A 24,807-nucleotide genomic window follows, 5' to 3' on the forward strand; every position below is an offset into this window, starting at 1 on the left:
ATCACAACAATGAGCTGAATGGCAAATCTGACACTGTCTTCTCTTACTGTGAGAATTTCCTTTCCAAAAAGGCTGAGTGCTTTATTTACATGTATTGATTCTTTTTTTTTTTTTTTTTGAGACTTCCATTTCTAAAAAGGAAGACACCGTTTTGTCACGCTAAAGATGATAAATTCATGGCAGGGAGAGGTTACATACTCTGCCTGAGGTCATAAAAAGACTCTACAGTATTTGAAATCAGAAGTCATAGCCATATCTTTCTGGGGTGCCTGGGTTGCTCAGTCAGTTAAGCGTCCTACTTCGGCCCGGGTCATGATCTCATGGCCCGTGAGTTTGAGCCCCACATCAGGCTCTGTGCTGACAGCTTGGAGCCTGCTTCAGATTCTGTGTCTCCCTCTCTCTCTCTCTACCCCTCCCTGACTTGTGCTCTGTCTCTCTGTCAAAAATAAACATTAAAAAAAAAAGTTAAAAAAAAAAGAAGTCATATCTTTCTGATTTGTGGTTCATGTTCCCCACGCCTCCTGTCATTACAAAGGACCTAAGCAGTGCAAATGGTGAGCATCCTTAGCCCAAGGGAACATCTCTGAGGTATCTGCCAAATCATTTGTTTTTACTTAACCTGATAGTGGGTATATTTTTAGGATAAGATCGAATCAGAAGAGCCAATACCACCCATCTGTGCAGAACACTTTATCCCTATTACTGTCAGTGTGGACAATTTAAGGATATTCCTAACTGGTGCCCATTGGAGGGTGGTTCTAAAAATAGGACAAGAGGCAGGAGCTCAAAGAACCTAACAGTCAATACTGCATTCAAGAGGGGAAAGTGGGTGCTGGGCACTGAGGAGGGCACCTGTTGGGATGAGCACTGGGTGCTGTATGGAAGCCAATTTGACAATAAATTATATTTTTAAAAAATACCACATTCAAGATACATCTGAAGCATTCACACCAAAGGGGGTGTAAAGGAGAACACCAGACATTTACCAGAGGCAGTTCGGACACCAATAAATAACAAAGGGATAAAACCTATCAGGAAACACAAGGACATAAACCACTGCAGATAAGAAATCTTTTTCAATAAAAGATGTTCTGTTCATTGTGAAAGTCCCTCCTCTCTTTAATACTTCCCTAGTGCCACAGGGGCAGGACAGGACATAAGGTGATATTTGATCTATCCTTTCATTTTTAATAGAACTATTAAAAGCAGGTAAGAATCATTTTATTCATTTAGTCAAGGAACACTTATGGAACACTTTTTAATATAATATGCAAAGGGCCATACTAAAGATATACTGGTAAACAAAGCAAACACAACCTCTGCCATCCTGGAAACTACATTCAAGAGGAGGAAGAGAGAAAGTAAGTATATATGTAATATAATGTGAGTGTTATTTATAATAAGAGATTAAAAGAAAATAAAGTTGGCTAACAGAATCACGAGTGACAGGGGCTATGTATGTAGATAAGGTGGCCAAGATGGACTTCTCCAAGTAGGTGACATTCAACTTGAGGTCTAAATGAGAAATATTTCATTTACTCAGTCTTTCAATTCATAAAAAATTGGGTCAGTGTCTACTACATGCCCAGCACTATTCTGGATGTTTGGCAGACATTAGGAATCTGCTCCGTAAGAAATATTTAGAGGTAGGAAAGGAAAGATATGATAATGCCGTTCTGAAATTAGGCACAGCATTTGTAGTTTTATATATGACTCATGCAATTTATGTTCTAGATTCTTGTTTCTTCTCTATGCAGCAAATCAAACTCACATATTTAAGAAATCATAAATACAACAGGTTTAAAGAGCTTACCTATAAAATCTCAATATGGACTTTCATGTATTCTGAGACAACAAGAGACATTTAACTCCAAGGTGAAAGCAAACTTTTGAGCTCCTAAAGCACATGAATGATTCATGTGCCCTAAGTAACCCATGGGCCATGAGTCATGGCTGGAAAAGTAACCATCCTATGCCAGGAAGCCTCATTAAACTAACCTGACACCTAGTTTTTGGTGATCTCTCTCTCAAGTCTATTGTCTGTCAGTGTTTCCCACCTGGATTACAGGCATAACAAAGTAATGAAATCTTGATCGTGGAGACTTAGCTACCGACTAGGGCTCCTTACTACAGGGGAGGGGCCCCAAGACATCCTTCTCTCAAATCAAACATTCAAGCTAAGATAAAGTCCAGTCACATTTCTGACTATAACATACAAAGAAAACAAAAAACAGAGTTTCCATAGAAACACACAATCCAGCTTCAGGAAAATCTGAAAAGGCAGTCATTTGGAGCTTTGTCCTAAGAATCAGGAGATGGGAACTCTATTTATGCTCTTGCAACAGCGTGCTGTGCAACCTTGGGCAAGTTACATAATCTCTTTGAGGCTCATTCCTCTCCTTGTTGCATTAATAATATGAGGCTTTCAAATACCTCCTCAGAGTCCAGTTCAACAGGAGCAGTTCTGCTTTTATCTATTTTGACTATATTTCTGAGTAAGATTTCATTTGAAATACATGTGCCCTAATGAAAAAAAAAAAAAAGAAAAGAAAAACAATGTGATAATCGCTAGAAGAGATATCCTCGGAAGCCTCTTTCTACTCTACAGTACCAGGATTTCTAAGACCTCTCAGACTTGAGGTCATAGCTGGGCAGAGGAGGGGGAACCTTTCTGAGAACCAAATCCTTATCTGGTCTTACAAAGCCACATGCCACCTTCTACTTTTCAAGGATACAAGAAGGTACTACCATGATACCACCAAGATTTCATTTGGCAACTGAGCACAGTAACCACTGCAATGAAAGAGTCCATGGCTTCTTTTGTCTTTTTTTTTTCCAAAAAAATTCTGTAGTCTCCTTTACCCCTAAAGGTTTCCCTTGAATAAAGTGAATGAGGAGCAAAGACAAAATCAACAGCATCTTTGCTAAGCTGCTGCTTTATCTAATAAATATTTATTGAATGCTTACTGCATACTTACTAGACACTAGTTACTCTTGGGAGTTAACTAGATGTTCTCAAGTTAGAGCACAATCCTCAGTTAAATATAAACCCCGCACCTAAACAAATGGAGTTACTTGTGCTCACGGATTGTTAAAATGTCAACTCTTCCCAACCAACTTTATTTATAGATTCGACAAAATCCCAATCCCAGCAACTTTTTTGGAGACACTGACCAGGTGAATCTAAAATTTATATGGAAAGGCAAAGGCACTAAATAGTCAACAATTCTGAAGAAGAGAGCCGGAGGACACACAGCCCAATTTCGAGACTTATAATAAATGGCAGTGATCAAGAGAAGGCAGTCTATCAGGTTTCCAGTAATGGAATGAAGAAGTTATGGGGATAAAAAGCATACCATAAGGAATTTAGTCAATGATATCGTAATAGGGATATATTGGGACGGATGGTAGGTCACTTGTGGTGAACACAGTATAATGTATAAACTTGTCGAATCACTACATTGTACACCTGAAACTAACATAGCATTGTATGTCAACTGTACTCAAATTTAAAGAGAAATAGAGAAGAGAAAGCACCACTGGTGAAAGCACAGAGATACAGACTAATGGAACATGAAAGGGAACCAAGAAATAGAATCACAACAAATACAGTCCACTGATTTTTGACAAAGTACAAATGCAAGTGAATGGAGAAAAGATACTTTTTCAACAAATGGTGCTTTAACAGCTGGATATTCTATGTAAATAAAAAAAGAACCTAAAAACATAAATCCTACTTCATACAAAAATTGATTCAAAATGGATTATAGACCTACATGTAAAATGTAAAGCTATAACATTTCTAGAAGAAAACAGGAGAAAATCCATATGGCCTCAGGTTTGGTGATGCTGATTTTGATGTTAGATAGGACATCAAAAGCATTATCACAAAAGAAAGACTTGACAAATCAGGCCTTATCAAGACTCAGAATCTTAGCTTTGCTAAACACGGAGAAAATAAAGACATGACACAGACTGGGAGAAAATGTTTGCATATCACATATTCAATTAAAGAAACTTGTACATACACACACACGCACATATTTTAGAACTCTCAAAGCTTAACAAGAAAACAAAAATTCCACTTTAAAACTGGGCAAAAGATCTGAATAGACACATTACCAAAAAAGATCTATATGTATCAAAAAAAGCATTTAGAAAAACTAAAACCATAATGAGATACCAGTTTCTACCTGTTAGAAGGCTAAGACTAAAACAAACAACGAGGCACTACGGTGCTCAGAAGCTATGCATAGGAACACAAAATGCTAAGTAGCTACACCACTCTGAAAAGACTCTGGAAGGTTTTCGGGTTTTGGTTTTTGTTTTAAATAAATTTAATATGTACTTACCATATGACTTAGCATTCCCACTTCTAGATACCGAGCCATGAGAAATGAACTTAGGTGCACACAAAAACCTGTGCGAGAATTTTTAAAGCATCTTTAATCACAACTGTCCAAAACTGTACACAATTTAAATGGCTCTCAACTGGTGACTGGATAAGCAAACAGTAATACATTCTTACAGTGGGATGCCACTCAGAAATGAAAGGAACCAACCATGGGTACATGCAACAATATGGATGAAATAGTAAGGCATTAAGCAAAGGGCAATAAACCAGACTTCAAAGCTACATACTCTATTTACTGGATATTTTTAAAAAATGCAAAACTGTAGGGGGATCGGCGGTTGTTAGCAGCTAAGGGTGGAGAGTGTGTTCAACTACAAAATGATGGCCAGAGGGAGATGTTTGGGGGATAACAGAAGTGCTCTAATCTTGAACATCACGGTGATTACAAGACTACACCTTTGTCAAGACTCAAGGAAATATGTAGGCACTTTACCGTTTGTAATTAAAAATATACTGGAACCAACTTAAATACATGGGAATATGTGACAGCCATAAATACAGATTTTTCTACCTCTATTTTTATCTCTAACTACCTACGAATCTCAACGTGTAGTTACACTGTGGAATTTTTTTTCCTAAAATTTTACAGGTGAATATGAGTTTTAAATTGTGCTGGCATTGAAGCGTGTAATATTTATGAGCACACTTTGGATTTAATACAGGAAACATTCCTTTTGGTTTTTTCCCCCTGTTAAATAATACATTTTAGCCATGCTCTGACAGCCATGTAAATGAACAGTCAAATATTAGGAGAAAGGAATATCATTGGAGCTAACTGTCTGGATTTTGCTCCCCATGTAATCCTAGTTCAACATGTGACAAAATCTCAGACACACACACACACACACACACGCCAGTGGTTACCCAGTGGTTACCCTAATCACCTTTATATTCTGTCCTTTTATTTTGCCTAATTATGAGTTAAGACGCTATTGGGTGTTTTTTTTAAGTTTATTTTAAAATTTCATTTATTTTCAGAGAGAGACACTGTGAGCAAGGCAGGGGAGGAGGAGGGAGAGACAGAGACGGAGACAGAGAGAGAGAGAGAGAGAGAGAGAGAGAGAGAGCGAGCTAGCGAGCGCACGCCCGAAAGAGTGAGAATCCTAAAGTAGACTCTTCACAGCTCGGAACCCAAGGTAGGGCTTGAACTCAAGAAACTGCTATTTCATGACCTAAGCCAAAATCGAGAGTCTGAAGCTCAACCTACTGAGCCACCCAAGCACCCCAAGTCCCTATTAGTATTAAAATAAGGATGCTTATTCCATGATTGTCATTGATATGTCATAATTAAAAAATAAAACGGAAAGAATTTTTAGGGATACAAGCAATTATAAAGAAGGAAAGTGAACCAAAGAGGTATTTAATTTTGAAATGCTGTGTCAACTTAAAACAATATCATGAAATCAAATAATTATTAACAAATGACTAATTTTACAAACATTTTTTATAAAAAGTACCTACCTGAAATTTTATGAGTTGATGACAAATTTTCCTGAACAGAGAGGTAATCCCAAATGAACTAAAAGTACAAAAATAACTATAGTTTACTCTTCCATTTTAAAACTGACATTTCTATAATATGGCCTTCGGCATTTTTTCAGAAAGTAATCAAATTAAAAAAAAAAAAAAGAGAGACATGATCAAATTCAGTGTAATAGTATGTGTGCCTATCTGAAAGTATATTACTGGACAATCAAAAAATAGTGTATGCTCAAAAATATTATTATCCAGTGTTGTTTGCTTATACATATATACACATGTATATACTTTTCATTTATACATATACATACAAACACGTATACATATACATACATATATATACATATACCATATATTACATGTATATGTAATTCTGGATGTTTGAGTTCATTGTGCAATGAAAATACTGATGGAGGGGCACCTGGGTGGCTTAGTAGGTTACATGTCTGACTTCAGCTCAGGTCATGATCCCATGGTTCATGAGTTCAAACCTGGCGTTGGGCTGTGCTGACAGCTAGGAGCCCGGATCCTGCTTCAGATTCTGTGTGTGTGTGTGTGTGTGTGTGTGTGTGTGTGTGTGTGTGTGTGTGTGTGTTTGTGCGTGTGTGTGTCTCTCTCTGCCCCCTCCCCCACTCATGCTCTCAAAATAAATATTTTTTTTTTAAAAGAAAGAAAATACTCCTAGAATATAAGACAATACATGAGGAGACTATAATCCTAAGCATGGGACCTTGGAAAAGGCATTTGTTTTCCTTCACCTTTAGTTTCCTAAATCTAGAAGGTCACTTCAAGTTCTAAAATTTTATCAGAGTCCTAAGGAAGCCCTTCAAGGGAACTTAATTGCCTCCTATTTCTTTCCCCTGCCTGGCCTGTCCTCCATATCCCTCAGTATCAAACTCTCTCAGGGAAATATACTCTCAGAGGCTGAGGCTACCAGTCTCTTTCACTATTAAAACTTTTTTTAGAGCAAACAACTGTCTACGATGATCTTTTAGGACCAGCCCATTATGACTGTGATAAAGCACAGTCTTGGAAAATTAAACTAGCCAAGTTTTATCAAGGTAAAGGTGTCCTTGAAAAGCAATATTACTCATAATTCTTAAAAATATGTAACTTGTCCACACCTCAGTATGTAAGGTAAAACTAAACAAGGTTTACCGATTACTGTTATCTTTTGGTATGGCCTTCAACATACATCATGGGAGAGGATTCAGTTATTGCTTTTTAAAAAATAATAAAAGGTAATTATAATCTGGAGAACCTTTGGTTATCTCTAGTCCATCTTATTTGAGGCACTATTTCACCATCAAGCCCAAAATGGGATAAAATGGAAGGAGAGGTGAGATCTCACAAAACACATTGCATTATTTATACTTGATAATTAATCTGAATGTTATATTAATAAATATAGAGTCCTCAGAAACATGTATGCTTGCATTTCTTTTCCTTTTAGCCCATTTAAATCTACAAACAGATTGCAGCTAAGTCTTTGAGTTACATATGTCAGGATTCTAAATTCAGTAAATTATATTCATATAGATATTATTTTTACATACTCCAGTTCAGCACATCAAATTTATAGTCACATGTAATAATATTTTCCTACAGGAAGGAAGTGCTAAAAGCTGGTCAGAGTCGTAACTAGAAATGAAGTTGAAAATTAGAAAATGAATCAACTGTGATAATGGGATTTCAGAACCTATAAAAACAAAAAGTTGTGACTAGAGAATGTTAACTCCTGAAAACAGTATAACATTAGAGGAAACTTCATTACCAAATGAACATGAAGTTTTCTGAAAATAAAGAATGTGGGGGGATTGATTATTTTTAACTTCTCCTTCCACATTTAACACTGACTAAAGTTTTTCAATTATCAGCCAATATATATAACATCATCACCAGGCAAGCTTTCTGTGTAATTGGTCAAATCAGACACAAGGCACTATGTGAACCACACAGGCTTGGCTTGAACTCACAAGTATGTCTGATATTTTGTCTACCAGATTTCTAGAATTTCAGAATACTGTAACATATTAATTAGGGTATAGGATTCATTTTCACTGGGAGCCAGTATGCAACACCAACAACCCAATATACTACCCCAACCTTCACTTCCAGCTCCTCCCACTTTCTCCAACATCTAGGTGAGAACAGCTACAATCATGTGGGTTGCAACTGCTACTGCTGGAAATGAGCTTCTTTGTGCAAAGTCTCTGAACTCTTGACAGCTCTGTTTACATATTATCCTAAAAACTGCTTATGCTTTTCTAAGTGCTAATATGTAATTATTTATAAAATATTTACAATTGTGAGATAGGTACTGAAAATCCTCATTCTGTAAGACAAGGACACTAAAACACCAAAAGCCTACTATTAGCGGCTTAGACCAATGCTTATCAAGCTTGAATGTGCCTAAGAATCACCTGGGAAACAAGACAAGGGTGCCCACTGTCGCCACTCTTATTCAACACAGTACTAGAAGTCCTAGCTAGAGCAATGAGGCAAGAAAAGAGATAAAAGGCATCAGAATTGAAAATGAAGAAGTAAAACTGTCTCTATTTGAGCCCCAGTTTTTTCAGAGTCCTAGCACCCCAGAGCCTCACTGCCTTCATAAATAATATCTATTTTATTTTCTTCCTTCTCAAATTCACCGCTGGGCATCAGGACGGCACCGTGTATCTCACAGTGGGCACTCCATCTTGAATGACTCTCCTGGCCTCTTCCCAAACCATTAAGAGGCCTATTCTTCCAGAAATACCTAACGATGCTAGGCAAATCCTCTCTTCCATCCCATTACCACACATTCTTGTGTTTTCTAACAGACCCAGCAGAAGTTACCATTTACCAGAATGACTTTTTGTTTTCAACCCTAGAAAGACTACAGGCACTTCATGTCCTCTAACAGGGCTGTCTCAGGCCCCCAGGGAGGTGAGACTGGAGAAGGGAACACCATCTGCAGGACCTCGGGCTAGCAGAGCAAGTGCAGACAGCACATGTCCACACCCACGCTGTGATCTCCACACAGGCAACTGGAGAGCTGGCATCACAAAGGATTTGGCGAGAGGAACAGAAAAAAGTCAGAGGAAGGAACAGAGGGCAAGATGGTCAGGGAGGCACAATCCAGGGACAGGGCACTACACCCTGCAGGGAGTGACTAACTGGATTTAGTTTGGTCTAGTCAATCAGAGGACAGCTGAAGAAGATGACGATTATCTCTTTCTGAGATAATTCTCCGCCTCCACAGCAGAATTTTCTTACTGTAAGTCAACTCTAGGCACTGAGGTATTGGACACTTCCTTCTACTCCAGGGACCTCTCCAGACTGTTTATGTCCCCAGTGCCTAGTTTGGCATCTTCCATGCAGTAGATGCCACAGGACGGCGCTTGGGATGATAAAGAGGATTTCAGGTCTAAGGAGCAGGGCTCAGGCTGGATATAGAAACATCCTCTCCCACGTGTCCTGAGCATCCAGAATAGGCAGCAACATGAAGGTGTTAACCCACAGCATCTTTGCTGAGGGGGTGACCTGAATGTGGCTTTTATAAATGTGACACAGGGCTCAGAGACTGCTGGCCAGCAACCTTCATCAGAAGGTGAGATCATTACAAAGAGCTTATGCCTTCACTTCCATGATTTACACCATGTAATGTGATGGCTGAGCTTGATTAATACATATCAGGGGGCAGGGGGTAGAAACAGCTACCAAGGTAGCAAATATGCAAATACTCACATACTCCCTGACTTTCAGGACATGAAAACGCCTGTTTTGCAATGATCTAGCAGTATCTGACTGTGACACAAGAAGGAAAGAAGAGGTCTCTGAGGAGAAATGAATGTTGATGCGGGTCTGGCTTTCAAAGATTGGGGTAGCACTAGAAGTGAACCCTGGACCATTAGAACACAAAGGGACTACATATATGAACCCATAAATGAACCAAGTATACGATGATCTGAGGGACATCAAACAGTTCCCAATCCCCTTCAGGGTCACAGTTCTCAACCTCTCGCTATTATTTTGGGGCCAATAAAGAAGAGGGCATAAGGATAATAAAGATGTTCAGAAGAGAAAGGTTATCAAGCTCCTAACGGAGAATCCTAATGCCTCCTCCAATGGAGGGTCAAGGTGAGAAGTCAATGTCAGACAGCTTAATTGGTCATCAAATTGGTCCACGGTCTAAAGACACCAATGTCCTCATGTCTCGTGAGAACACAGAGTTTGCATAAATTTCAAATTCCTACTTAGAAGGAAAAGAGATAATGACAGACACACTAGATCTATATTCAGTTTTCCGTAAGCCACTCAACAGAACTTAAACCATCCAAACGCCTTGTAGATTAAACATTCAGAAATTCAGGACATTTCAATGACCTAACTGGACCCGTGAATAACGGAGCAGAAAAGGATTCATACAAAGACTGATCAGAGAGTACATGGGCACGCAAGTGAACAAAAGCTTTCCAGGTTAAATCTGTAAGTCACGAGGCCAAATTAAGATCAGTATTAAGCTAATTATTAACCTAATATTTTTTTTTCCCAGCTTCTTGCCCTTATTTTCTTTTTTAGCAGTATCTTTGTCATTAAGTGGACTCTGCTCACTCCGTATTATGAGTATTTTATCTTCCTTTACAAAAGGGGTATAGCTCATCTGGGCGGATTTCTTGAGATCATGCAATTCTGTTTATTTCTGATAATTCTAGAAAACGTTACGAACGTAAACTGTGTTACTGGAGCCAAGATTACAGTAAGATGGACTGCTTCCAGGGGATTCTTCTAGCATTAATGAGCAGGCATTATGGATCATTTACACATATAACCCCGTCCACTGTGGATACGCACACACATGACTCAGTAAGAGAAACAGCTGAATTAAGACCAACAGTGGCAGTTACAGACTTTCTAACCCCTCTTCTCCTAATTCTCCCTAACAGGTGAACTGAGCAGGGAGGAGTGTAATCCATTGTAACTGCATTGTGAAAGTGGGGGGAGAGGAGGACCATGGTGGAATATCTACAAACCTTTGTCAAAATGTAGCACTTTCCATAATCTGGTCTAGAAATGTATCACTTTCATCAACTAGTCAAACAATGCCTGTGCTGATAAAAACCAAGGCACCATGTTGATATTTCTGTTGCTCTAACAACCTGAAGGAGAACACAGCTAGGAGAGACGAGTGTAGGGTTTTGTTTTATGAATGAAAAAAAGGAAATCTATGCCTGTGATCAGGCCTATAAGGAAGAGAAGAGGCCAGTAAAGGAGACAGTGTCCCTTGCTAACAAAATTTTGCCTGAATTGTTGTTAATATAATCCAGGATAACGAACAGCTTGATTGTTAAGCCCAGTGGTAAAATATCTATTGCCCAAACTCAGGTACTGACTAAAGTATTTCACCCAAACACGCAGACACACACATGCCAAATGGGCATCTTAAGGATAAATTTATTATAATGCATTTGAACTTTTAAACTAATTTTCCCAGTGTATCTAGAAATGTTTTGTTTCCTTTTTTAAGAAACAGAATCTCCACTAAAAGTGGCTTAAACTACAAGGACATGTATTATTTCACATGCTTAAGTGTTGGAGGACACTTGATGCTTCCAAGGTTGATGCAACTGCCCAATAATGTCGTTACAGGTGCATCTCTTTTCTTTTTTCAACCTGGGCATCATCAAGCTTGGCTTTTCATGGTCAAAAGATGGCTGCCATTGCTCCAGGCATCACATGCTTATTGACCTTATCCAAAGGCAAAAAAGAAAAAAAAAAGCAGTTTCTCTACACATAGCTGTCTTCATTATGAGGGGAGCATTTCCAGGAGTTTCCAAGCTGACTACATTTGGACACACTGTCAGACTTCCGCTCTGGTCTCACTGTGACATTTGCCTATTTCCTGGCTGCTGGGGCTTCAGAAGAAGTGAGTATTGTATTTTTTAGCCCTAGAGTTGAAGGCAGCTTGCTGGCAAAGAGGAACCCTAGTGGGTAGGCAATCAACTGTGTCCACAGCCAGCTTTCACAATCAAAATTTAAACTGTTGTATCGAATTAAGATCAATGAAAAGCTTTTATTCTGTAATTAAAGCAGTCTCAATTCCACTTCTCAATTTTTTTCTTATCCCTTAAAAAGACACAGATGTTAAATATACTAACTTTTGACATATATATGCATGGGAATTTGTGATGCCCAGATGCAGAAATCAGTATATAAACACATTTCCAAAGATAGTGCAAAGTACGTGGCTTGAAAATTGATACACAAACCCTTCACTCTGGGTTGAATCTGAAACAAAATAAAAGCTCTCACTCTCTAGAGAAGAAGGTATCAGATGAGCAGGATGACAGCAGCTGGGCCAAATTTTTAATTCTACCCACAACTGTAGGCCTATTTGACTTGTTTAGACCTTTGAAGAAAAGCAAGGCAGTCTGGCCTGGATCACCACCTAAGAGGTTGGGAAATGTTAGAGAGTTTTCCTAGCATTTGGAGTACATCGCTTTGTTCAGAGAAACCAATTTTGTGCTTGACCGGTTCCAGGAGATCAGAGCAAATTCATACCTACAAAGGTGAGATGGATTAATTGATATGAAGAGGACCATTTTTCATTGAATAGTATTCCTGTTTAGACAAAATGAATGGAATGAGATTTGGAGCATGCCCATTTCAAATGCACACAAATCACGAGCAAACCAATATGCCTGAGAGTTTTTGCAGAGGTGAAATGTCAACACATAACCAAATGGATTCTTTTCCATGCTCATTAAGACAAAAACTGGAAGAAAAATCCAAGAATTTTATGAAGAGCTCCCAAATGCAATCTGGGAGAAAAAATAAAGCAGGGGAATGAAGAAACGACAGATCAAAAAATACCTCATTGGAAGCACTGCCATTATGTAATTATGAATTTAGGGACTATTTATAACATGTCCACTGGGCAGCTGCTGGTTGCTGGCTACAATGCCCACAAACCTGTGACACTTCAGAGCACAGTCGAGATAAAAAATGTTAAACAAATCATCACATATAGTAGTATATAATGATTACGGCATGAGTAGTATAAAGGAAAATGATAGGTTATCACAGAGGGGAAGACAGTCATCCAGTTTAAAAGGATGGTTCAAGAAAGAGCTCTTCAAGGAAGAGACCGATTACTAGGATGACAGCATTGCCAAGGTTACACCTGTTGACCTGGAAGAATTACAAACAACATTCCCTTATCCTCTAAAGAGAATTTATCATCCAAAAAATATGATGATAAATTATGTGGTTGCCCTACCCTTAAAGTAAGCTGTAAACAATAGGCGGGTATTAGTCTAAGAATAAGAAAGAAAACTAGTGTTCCAGGTATATGGATGAGCTTATGGGAAGCCTGACAGAGTGAGCTTGGGGCATTTGGAGAAATCCGGGAAGGCTGGTGTCACTGCAAAATAAGAGACAGAATGGTCCTAGATGGGGCTGGATGGGTCAGGGCTAGTTGAGGTCCCATTACAGTCTTTGTAATTCATCTTAAGAGTAATGTGAGATCCTGGAAGAACTTTAAGTAAAGGTGTCATGTTATCCAGTTTTAAGAAACAGTCTTGGGCTGCTCTGTGCCATGTGGATTAATGAAGTCAAATGTTGAAAAGAGAGCAGCTGTCTGAAGTCCACTGCAATAGTCTTATCAAGAGATGACTGGCTTGAACTAGGACAGGACAAAAGAAAGAAACTGGGTGGACTCTGGATATATTTTACCGGATGCAGAGGACACAGAACTTAAGAGGATTGTATGCTGGGACAGGGGAGAGAGGAAGTAAAGCACCTACTAAGAGTTCAGCAAAATGGTGGGATATAATCAGAGTTTTCAACCAGCGCCTACTCCACATAAAGCTTCAGAATCTCTGACAAAGAAGGTGACAAGATTAGAGGTTAATACACAGATCGTGCAGAAAAGGGTTAGCACAGCAGGCCACATGATTATCGTTCAAGGGCCTGTTTACAAGGTCGGTTCTTAACCGGACTCCGCAAATTTCGATTTCAAGAGGGTTTTCAGCCCCCTATTTACATTCTTACGAGAACTGGTAAGAATGGTGCATTGTGACTGACCCGTCTACATCAACATGGTTTGTGTTGAACATCTACTTTCCTTATGGGTGTATGGAATCTGGGCTCATGCCAGGCAGAGGGGGCCTAACTTACCAGCCCCTAACAAAAACCTTGGGCAGAGTGTCTGATGAGCTTGCCTGACTGGCAGCATCTCACATGTATGATGACAATTTTGGGGGGGAGGGATTAAGTGCCTCCTGTGTGACTCCACTGAGAAAGGACCCTTGGATGTTTGTGTCTTATCTTCCTTGGATTTCGCCTGTGTGCCTTTTCCCTTTGTGGACTTTGCTCTGTACCTTTAATACACCATGGTCCTGAGTCCCCCTAGTGATGAACCACCAAACCCAAGGGTGACCCTGCAGACCTCTGGCGCAATGATCAAATGCCAAAATGGAGATTTCGACATTAACAGACAATAGAAGATAAAGAAGGGACGTGAACAATACAGAATAAATATATCAGAGACAGAAGGACTTCAGGAACTACTGAGTCTAATAAATACCAAATGCTAAATGCGCTCCAAACTGATGTTTACACAGCTCACGCTCTGGGGAGTTTCCTTCCTCTCCCCAGGGAGATAAAGTCACCATACCCAGAAAAGAAATTACCGATAACAGTATTCTCTTGACATTCAGGTTAAATTTGCCAGTATCCCAGTACCCAGGCTCTCCACTGTGTTGAAGAATCAAGTTTAAATTCTGCAGCTGTGGGCCACACAGGACACTTGGGGGCTGTGACAGAGGGAAGGAGGGGCTTGCTGATGTCTGAGGAAAATAGTATCAGAGGCTGAGGAAGTGCCTGTGGATTTTTTTTCCCTGAATAAGAGATGCTTTGTTATCTTGTGAAATATAGAGTTAGCCATCGCCTGCCTATCTGGATGGAAAAGAACAGGGACTAAACATAGAGATGGGAATTTTGAGCAGGTTTGGTGCTGCTATGTTAATTATTCATGACTTCTCCATGCATCTGAAATGATTTACTCTCTAGTATTACATCTAAAAATAAGTTCTTCGGAGAAAAACTTCTTTAAATACAAAATAACAATTCTAGCAATATAGGCAAAAGAGAATCCAAATAAACTTTAGGATAATTATAACATTAACTCTACCCCACAGTCTCTTCTGGCTAGCTTTCCCTTTTTTCTTCTTCTTATCATTTATTTATTTTAAAGACAGAGCAAGCAGGAGAGAGCGGCGGGGGGGGGGGGGGGGAGGGCGGGAGGGAGAGAGGGAGGGAGAGAGAGAGAGAGGGAGAGAGAGAGAGGGAGAGAGAGGGAGGGAGGGAGAGGGAGGGAGGGAGAGGGAGGGAGGGAGAGGGAGGGAGGGAGAGAGAGGGAGGGAGAGAGAGGGAGGGAGGAAGAGAGGGAGGGAGGAAGAGAGGGAGGGAGGAAGAGAGGGAGGGAGGGAGGGAGAGAGAGGGAGGGAGGGAGGGAGAGAGGGGGAGAGAGGGGGAGAGAGAGAGAGAGAGAGAGAGAGAGAGAGAGAGAGAGAGAGAGAGAGAGAGAGAGAGAGAGAATCTTAAGGCTCCACACTCAGTGCAGAGCCTGATGTGGGGCTCGATCCCAGGACCCTGAGATCATAACCCGAGCTGAATTCAAGAGTTAGATGCTCAACCAAATGAGCTCCCCAGGCACCCCAACTTTTTCTCTTCTTTTAAATGATGGTGAAAAGTCTGCTCAAGTGAGTGTTGCCTTTTACTCTATCAGATGTGCCAACATCTGATTCGGTTAGGCCCTCTATTTTGATGGTCACATATTTATGGAAAAACAATATTTACCTCTTCATTTTTATAATTAAACAGCAGTATCAACCATCCAAATACTCAAGTACAGTGCTGGATCCTGGAAGAAAAGTAATAAAAATTGCAACAGTCCCTGCTCTTTAAGATTCTAACATTGTACCACCACTACTGCTTGGAATAAAAGTTGTTGACCTGAGGTTCCCAAAGCACTGAAGATACACTATCCATGTAATTTCCCCCCAGTTCCATTAAGAAAAGAGAAGAGCCCTATGGTTTTGGGGGTTTTTTGTCTTTGTTTTTACTTTTTAAATGTAACTACTCAAGGCACTACAAAGGGAAAACCAATCACCGTTTGCCATAGAAAGGTGAGGTAGGCAGAGGTGTTCCCACCACTCTGTCCATCTACTCATCAACAAATGGATTTGGCAACAAGTACCAGGTTCTCTGCCAGATTCTAGAGATTTAAAAAAGAGTATGAAACCCAATGTACATTACTACCCTGGATCTAAAGCTTGGCCCTTGTGCAGCTCTCACTGCTAATGGGACCTGACAATTGTAATAACAAGATTTCTGGCAATAAGAAAAATAATACCTCTTCATATACACATAGAAATTCTCATCCCATTTTCTTAATTTTCTTGCTATCTGGAGGACATGGAAGCTAGCATTAGTTTGCACGATTTCGTTTCATAGTCGTGGCATCTTATAGTTTTTGATCTTCCATTTGCTTTAAACAGTTTTACTAAGCGGTGTTACATACTGCAAATTCACTAGTCTCCTTAATTTTTATTTCTTTCTCTAGGCAGTAAAAATAAATGCTGGTCATTAATTTCAAACTATCCAGATGTGTATGAAGCAGGAAGTGAAAGCGCCAACACTACTCTAATCTTGTTAAGTCTTTGTTTTGTTTTTTTATTTAAGTTTATTTACTTATTTTTGAGAGAAAAGTGCAATGGGGTAGGAGCAGAGAGAGAGGGGAGAGAGATAATCCCCAGCAGGGTCCGCATCACGAGGGCAGAGCCGGACGCAGGGCTCGAGCTCATGAACTGTGAGATCATGACCGAATGGGAAGTCAAGAGTCGGACTCTCAACCGACTGAGCCACCCAGGCACCCTGAATCCTGTTAAGTTTTAATATATCCTTTTGCATGCTTCTATCTCAGCATAAATATACATAGCTTTTAATATTATTAAAATAAATTGTATATACACCAAAGTGCACACATCATTCCTGCACACACTCTGTATTTTCATACCTCTGTATTGGGTCCCCAGACAAAGAAATATTGTAAATATACCACAAACGGGATGCTACCGTCTTCAACTTTCCATGTCTGCCAATATTCACTAACATGCATTGCTTTCACAGATTATGTAACTTAACTCTATCTGGTAGGCATTTAAGTAATTTCCAATTCTTCATCATGTGGAGAATCACGTAATAAATATTCTAATGCAGAGAATTCTCTTCTGCTTGAAAGTAGCCTCTCTCATATCACAAACCTTGTTGGGTCCATGACAGATTGGGTTATCCCAATCTAATTCCAAATGAACATGAGAAAAAGGCCAATTTTGACAGCTTAACAAAGCTAGTTCTTTCCCCTTGCCTTCAAACAGACCTCACATAGGAGTCACAGGGTAGTCATGAAGTGGCTTGAGGCTTAGTAGGGATACTTTCCATGGCTAAGAGACCTTACACCAACTCATGGGGAAAAGGAGTCTTTTCCTGAATCACAGGTGCTTTTCCTGATCAGTTTCTGAAGTAGGACACTCAAATGTATGTGTGTCATTGTGCTTTTCAAATGAGGCCAAGTCTGTGCTGTTGATGCCTTTAAGTTGGGGAATCCTATCTACAGTGTGTCTCAAAGAAAGGAAGATTCCTAATGTATGCAAAACAATACTGAGAGGATCTACAGGACGTACGATATAAAAAGCTAAATGCAAGCCATTTCTTACTGAAGATAATGTGAAATCGTATTGTACCAAGGCAGTCACTAGATTACAGAGGATAAAATGTAGGAATCGGTATTCAGATATTTAGCTCTATTTGCATAATCATCTCAAGTAGGTATCCTATGTTCTCCTGGGGCTAACTAGCACACAGAGAACAGAATGGTAGTTTCCTCTAAAAAACACCACATAATTTTTTTTAAAAGAGCAGAATACATGAATGTTATCCAACAGATCTCGCTGACATCCATCTCATTACAGGAAGAAGTCCTACAATCCTTGCTTTTTATGAACATAAATAAACACTCCAAGAATTACCAAAGAATTCTCTGTACCATGAGGTCATTCTGGTAGCCAAAGGCTGCCAGAGGATAGATAAGCTTTTCCCAATTTCTGGGCAATCTATCACACATGTGGTAGGCCAAATACTGCAACATCCCCACTCCTCCAGATATCCTCATCCTCATCTCCAGAATGTGTAAATATGTTATCTTACATGGCAACAGGGACTTTGGGGATGTGACCTTGCACTGGGAGGGATATCTTGGGTCACCCAAGTGGACCCGATGCAATCATAAGTGTTCTTCAAAGTGTAAGGCATGCACATAACTTCAGGAAAGGTCAGAGGGCTGCCTGGGTGGCTCAGTCAGTTAAGTTTCCGACTTCGACTCAGGTCATGATCTCACTGTTTGTGAGTTCCAGACCTGCATTGAGCTCTATGCTGACAACCTAGAGCCTGGTGCCTGCTTCGGACTCTTTGTCTCCCTCTCCCTCTCTTCCCTTCTCCTGCTTGTGGTCTCTGTCTCTCAAAAATAAATAAACAAAAAATTAAAAAAAAAAAAAAAAGGTCAGAGAGACACTGCTGTCTTCTCATAGCCTACTTTGGATCCTCTGACCCCTTCTCTCTCTACCCCTCCCCCATTCTCTCTCAAAAATGAATAAACATTTAAAAAAAAAAAAGGGTCAGAGGGATGCAAGTTTGCTGGCTTTAAAGGTAGAGGAAGGCGCCACTAGTCAAGGTGTGTGGGCAACCTCTAGAAGCTGAGAAGTTCAGGGAAACAGAGTCTCCCTGGAAAACACCAAAGAGGAACATAGCCCTACCGACACCATGATGTGAGCCCAGTGTGCCCCATGTGGGAATTCTCACTGACAGAACAGTTAAATATAAATGTGCTGTTTTAAGCCACTATGATTCTGGTAATTTTTGGTAGCAATGCGACATTAATACATACCCTTTCTCCATAATGAAGTTTGAGAATTGAAACTACCACACACTCCAGTTCCTGTGGTAAGGAATACTAGAACCAGGCAAAAGGAAATATTTTGTGGGTTTTGTTTGTTTTGTCTCTGGAAGCTAGGACTGTAAACCAAGTAAAATAGGTAACTTATTAGCAGACTAAAGCCTGGCTCACCAATACTGACATCCAGACCCTGATCTCACTGTACCCTCCAGACCTGTTTTTTTATGCAAAGAACTCCACAGTCCTAACTGGCTCCTCATTTGCCAAGACGTGCCTCAAACTCACCCACCCAGGCTTTTTATCTCATACACCTCCTCCCTCATTTTCCTCCTGTTGCAAGACTACTATGACTCCTCAAATTGGTATTCTTCCTTATTGCAATAAGTCTACTGAACTTACTTTTCTTAATCAACAGCATTTCCTGTTCAAGGGGAGGTCACACACAACATGGACATTTCTTCCACTGGCATAACCGAAAATTTCTTTGCCTAACTATAAAAGGTGAAGGTATACAGAGCCAAAGTATACTTTTGACTGAAACGTAACAAAACAATGGGATTATAGAAATGAAAACGTGCATTGAAGACTACGTGGTTTCATTTTTATTTTTTTAAATGATACACCCCAATTTTACATGGAGATAGGTAAGTCCATCCCGACAGGTAATTTGCTTGGCTCAGACTGAACTGAACAATTCAATACGGAGCTGAGGACTGACGATGGGGAAGAAGAGGTCTGCGAATCTACCCAGGGAAAACAAAAGAGACAGCTTTTCCCCCACTTTATAATTTTTTTTTTTAACGTTTATTTATTTTTGAGACAGAGAGAGACAGAGCATGAATGGGGGAGGGGCAGAGAGAGAGGGAGACACAGAATCGGAAGCAGGCTCCAGACTCTGAGCCATCAGCCCAGAGCCTGACGCGGGGCTCGAACTCCCGGACCGCGAGATAGTGACCTGAGCTGAAGTCGGACGCTTAACCGACTGAGCCACCCAGGCGCCCCCCCCCTTTTTTTTTTTTTTATAAATTTTTTATTTTTTTTTTTTTTAGCTTTTCCCCCACTTTATAACCATGTTATTTCACAACACAAAGACATATCAAACGTGCCACCTCAACAGAATCATCCCGGCCACAACCTTCTTCATCAAGACTCTTCCACCTATGCCTAACACACAGGACATCGGGCTTTTATCCCCCCAACCCCATCCCAGCACATGCCTGGTGGTCAGTCACAGATGGCAGGTCAGGAACTTAGCTCCCACAAGCTCCAACCTCACACAAAGGCTCACAAAACACCATGAAGCTTTCCCACATCAACACTAAAAGCAAATGCCTTGGGGCACACTTAATTTAGCTTTGGCTCTTATTCTTACTTTTTAAATCTTTTTAAGTTTTAGTTAATATACAGTGCAATGGTTTCAGGAGTAGAATTCAGTGATTCATCACTTACATGCCACACGGAGGGCTCATCACAACAAGCGCCCTCCTTAATACCCACCACCCATCTAGCCCATCTTCCACCCACCTCCCTCCATCAACCCTCAGTTTCTTCTCTATCATTAAGAGTCTCTTCTCTTCCCCCACCCCCAATATGTTCATCTGTTTTGTTTCTTAAATTCCACATGAGTGAAATCACACGGTACTTGTCTTTCTCTGATTGACTTACTTCGCTTAGCATAATACATTCTAGCTCCATCCACGTCGCTGCAAGTAGCAAGATCTCATTTTTTGATGGTTGAATAATATTGCATGATGTGCATGCATGCGTGTGTGTATGTGTGTGTATCTCGCATCTTCTTTATCCATTCGTCACTTGATGGACATGTAGGCTCTTTCCATACTTTGACTATTGTTGAAAATATTGCTATAAATATCAGAGTGCATGTATACCCTTCACTCCTGCATTTTTCTATCCTTTGTTTAAATACCCAATAGTGCAATGCTGGTTCATCAGCTACTTCTATTTTTACTTTTCTGTGGACCTCCATACTGTTCTCCAGCATGGCTGCACCAGTTTGCATTCCCAGCAACAAACAGTGCAAGAGGGTTCCCCTTTCCTCTCATCCTCACCAACACCTGTTGTTTCTTATGTTGTTAATTTTAGCCACTCTGACAGGTATGAGGTGGTATCCCATCCTGGTTTTGATTTGTTTTTTTTGTTTTTTTTTTAAACTGAGAACAATAAGGAAAGCAGACTGGTATGATGGTTTAACCAGTTCAAAGGACAAGGAGGAAGAGCTATCCTCCACTACATCCAAATTACACCTGTGCCTTGACTGGGTGTTCGCTAGTGAACACGAACGTGTAGTCCATAAAGAGGAACTAATGCGATATTTGAAAACAGAATCCACGCATCAGTAAATTGAGAGACTTTGCTAGGATTAATGACATGCCAGAATATTACCAATGAACAGGAAAAAATCTTTCTTTAGGATGTTTACTTCACAAAAAAAGCACTTTTGCTCTTTTTTCCCTAAGTTTTGATATTTCAGTTTTATCCTATCCCATAGCAATTTTGATTCTCAGAATGTTTCCCTTCAGAATTGTTCTTTTCTTCTTATATTGTAACCAACACCGTGAGAGTTCTCTTAAAGGGCCTTATGAAAAATGAGCATTGCCACCAGCAATGATGATGTTAACAACAAGAATGATGACAATAACTGATACTTACTGAGAATTTACTACGTACACCGAGCTTTTCAAACCAAAAATATTTTAAACTAATGCTCTTAACAGGTAGGTATAACAAGTAAGTATCTTCTCTTAATAGGCAATGATGATTATAATTATGTAGTTATAACTGCATCTGGATATCCATGTACATATTCTCTCTCATTTCCTTTTAACTTCTCATTACTTCTATATACTGCCCCCAAAGACTGGCTTTTTTATCAGTCAGAACATTAACTTCTATAATTCCATTAAGGAGGTGAACCGTGCTTACAAAATCCTTTCTATACTACAAAGTCATTTTCAGGCTTGGAAATATACATTTAATCATGTAAAGAAAGAAAGGGCAAGTTATTTAGCAAGTCATAATATTCTTTTCTATTGTTATAAAACAGGCAGGGGGAGAACATGGGAGTCAGGACTGTCATAATTAGAGTCACAGTATGCCATTGTTTGTTTGAAGTGTAGATCGTGATCTAATTCTTTATGACTTAAGGCATGGGCCAAAAACCTACGGTGTCTGCATCACCCCCAACTTCTCAGAAATGCAGAGCCCCAGGCCCTACCCCCAGTTGAACAAAATACCCAGGTGATTTGCATGCACATTAAAATATGAGAGCAATGACCTAGATTTATTTTTTCTCTTCTAACTTGAGAACACCTGTGCCAGGAGTCAAGAATAAATGCAGGGCCCCTGACACTAGCTGCCCATTAGACACCAGGGCAGAATGACCTTCAGAGTCACAATCTCTAGAAATGGACTCCAAGCTTCTGTATTTTTTTAAATATTATTTATTGGGGGGAGGGCAGAGAGAGAGAGAGAGAGAGAGAGAGAGAGAGAGAGAGAATGAGTCAGGGAGGGGCAGAGAGAGGGGACAGAGGATCTGAAGTGGGCCACACACTGACAGATGCAAGCCCGACGTGGGGCTCAAACTCACAAACCTCAAGATCAGGACCAGAGCAGAAATCGGATGCTCAACTGACCAAGCCACCCAGGTGCTCCCTAAGAGTCTGTATTTTTAAAGAAAATTGCACACAGGTGGTTCTGATGTAATTAGGGTTGAAAACCACAGGCAAAGGTATAAAAGAATCTTGTTTCCATCCAGTTAAGAAATAACTACACATACACATACATACACACACACCCTCCCAAACATTCCTCAGTCTATTTGTCAACTCTGAAGTGCAAGAAAGATGCATAAAAAGCCATACAATGAACTCTGAATGAGTTCAGTAAAAGGAACCACTCCATTCACTCCAAGAGATGCTGGAGTCTCTTGGGGGAAAAAAAATCTTACTCATTTTACTAAGCTGAGAAATCATAGTGTACATGAACTGCAATTTTTTCATCTCTAAATGTTGACTTCCTTATCAATGCTCACATTTTACCTCAAAAGATAATTAATTCAAATACATTCTGGAACTTATCCGTGGCTCTCAATTCAAAAATCAGAAAAACAAAAGAGAAGAGCCATTTGCATTTAGGAAAACACCGCGTTGGACTCTTGATAGCATGGACTATCTTTTGTACACATTTATATCTATAGTGTTGAGCATGGGGATTTCACGGAATGCCTGCAGTTAACTGAATTGACTGAAAACATGTCTATTGATTGGTATTAGTACTAGCCCTCACTGAAAATCTATACTTGCCCCACACGCTTGCCAGCAATCTGACTTTACAACCCTTCTATGTTATTTTGGCTACAAAACTGTAGAATATCCTGATTTAAATCTGTGAAGCTGAGAAAACGAGAAAACAAGAAAACACACCGCCTTTTTAAGAAAATGTCACATGTGCTCGAAGTGTGATGAAATGAACATTCAGTGCTCAGTAATATAGGGAAAAGAAGGCAGTGTTAAGGCCTCTGGAATAGCTTCCATTTTCAAATCTTCCTTCTTAACCAATGGCTGATCCCTGAACAGGACTTAAGGAAATACCTCTTCACAGTATTACTCTTTACCCATTCTTGATCCTTTCCTCATATACTGTTCATTTGGAAATTTGATATTATTTCCCCCAATTAATTGATTATCCCATCAAAACCTGCTTTCAGAAAAGAGCCAGACAGCATTCACTGACACATTTTCATAATACTAAATACACAGATCACCCCTTATTTTTATTGTTAGTCATAATTAAACTAATCGGTAATTTGTACCACATACTTACTAGGTCCCAGGCACTGTCTCTAAACATACAGATACTCAAAAAATCTGTGAAGATGGATAATGTAATAATGATTCCCGTGTCATCCCGATCCTACCCATGAAGACACGCAAAGTGGTTCATGGTTGACACAGGATCTCAATCCTATTGGTCTCCTGAGGACCTTTCATTTATTCAATCAATGTTAAAGAATTCCACAGTAGCCAACAGAGAGAAGTATTTTGAGCAGGTAAAGCAAGTCATTTGGAGACTAGAGAAGGGCTCATCTATGAAAACTGCTTAGACCCGAAGGTCTCATACTTCAGTGTGTCGGATGGACCTGGAGGGCCTGGGAATTTGCATTTTTACTAAGTATCCAGATGATGCGTAGGCTGCCACTATGGGGAGGGGGCAGGGAGAGTCGTTCTCACCATCCATCATTTGCAAATTACAATAATCACATTTCATAAGTCACTTCTCATTTTCATTCTTCGAGTCCCTCTCATTATCACCTTCAGAAAAGTCTCAGTTGTAAATAAGAAAAAAAAAATTAAAAAAAGGAAGCCCTGTGTATATCATTTTCTTCCAGAGCTTTCAAAAAAAAGGTAAACTCAAATTGTTCCTTCCTATAGTCACAGATTTAGCCACTTCTTGAGTTTAAATTTAATGTGGAAAGCCTCCTGCATGCCACTTTTGATAACAAATAACCCCGGACACTCTTCAATGCCATTTCTTCAATTATATTTTCTTTACTGCTCAAACAAGATAAATGGGGGGAATCCAAACAATTTTTCATAGGTCAGAGATTCGGCACACCTGATGCAGCTGGAGTTTGGTTACCAATACAGAGATAGCTCTTCTAAAATTATAACCTACACATTTTTCCCTCCTTAGGCTTTTCGGTGATTTCCCTTGCATAGCACTGAGTGTCCTTTTACAAAAAAATAATTAACAGAAGAAATCACTCAATCTTTCAGTTAAAAAACAATGAGGTACTATTGTTAAAAAGGCTAGCAATAGATTTACAGGCTCCGGAGCTGAGCGATTTCCTTAAATTGAGTGTGTTTGTGTATATGTGTGTATGTCTCCCTTTAAAAAG

At 39.8% G+C, this 24,807-nt stretch overlaps 1 protein-coding gene across 12 annotated transcripts in view; it reads right to left on the reverse strand.

The window, feature by feature from the left end:
• Positions 1-24,807, reverse strand: part of UNC5D (unc-5 netrin receptor D) — a 574,975-nt gene that overhangs the window by 401,360 nt on the left and 148,808 nt on the right. The gene's annotated exons all lie outside the window — the stretch shown is intronic.

The sequence above is a fragment of the Panthera pardus genome, unplaced genomic scaffold, assembly GCF_024362965.1.
Source record: "Panthera pardus isolate Hobbes unplaced genomic scaffold, ASM2436296v1 HiC_scaffold_13, whole genome shotgun sequence".
Classification (NCBI taxonomy): Eukaryota; Metazoa; Chordata; class Mammalia; order Carnivora; family Felidae; genus Panthera; species Panthera pardus.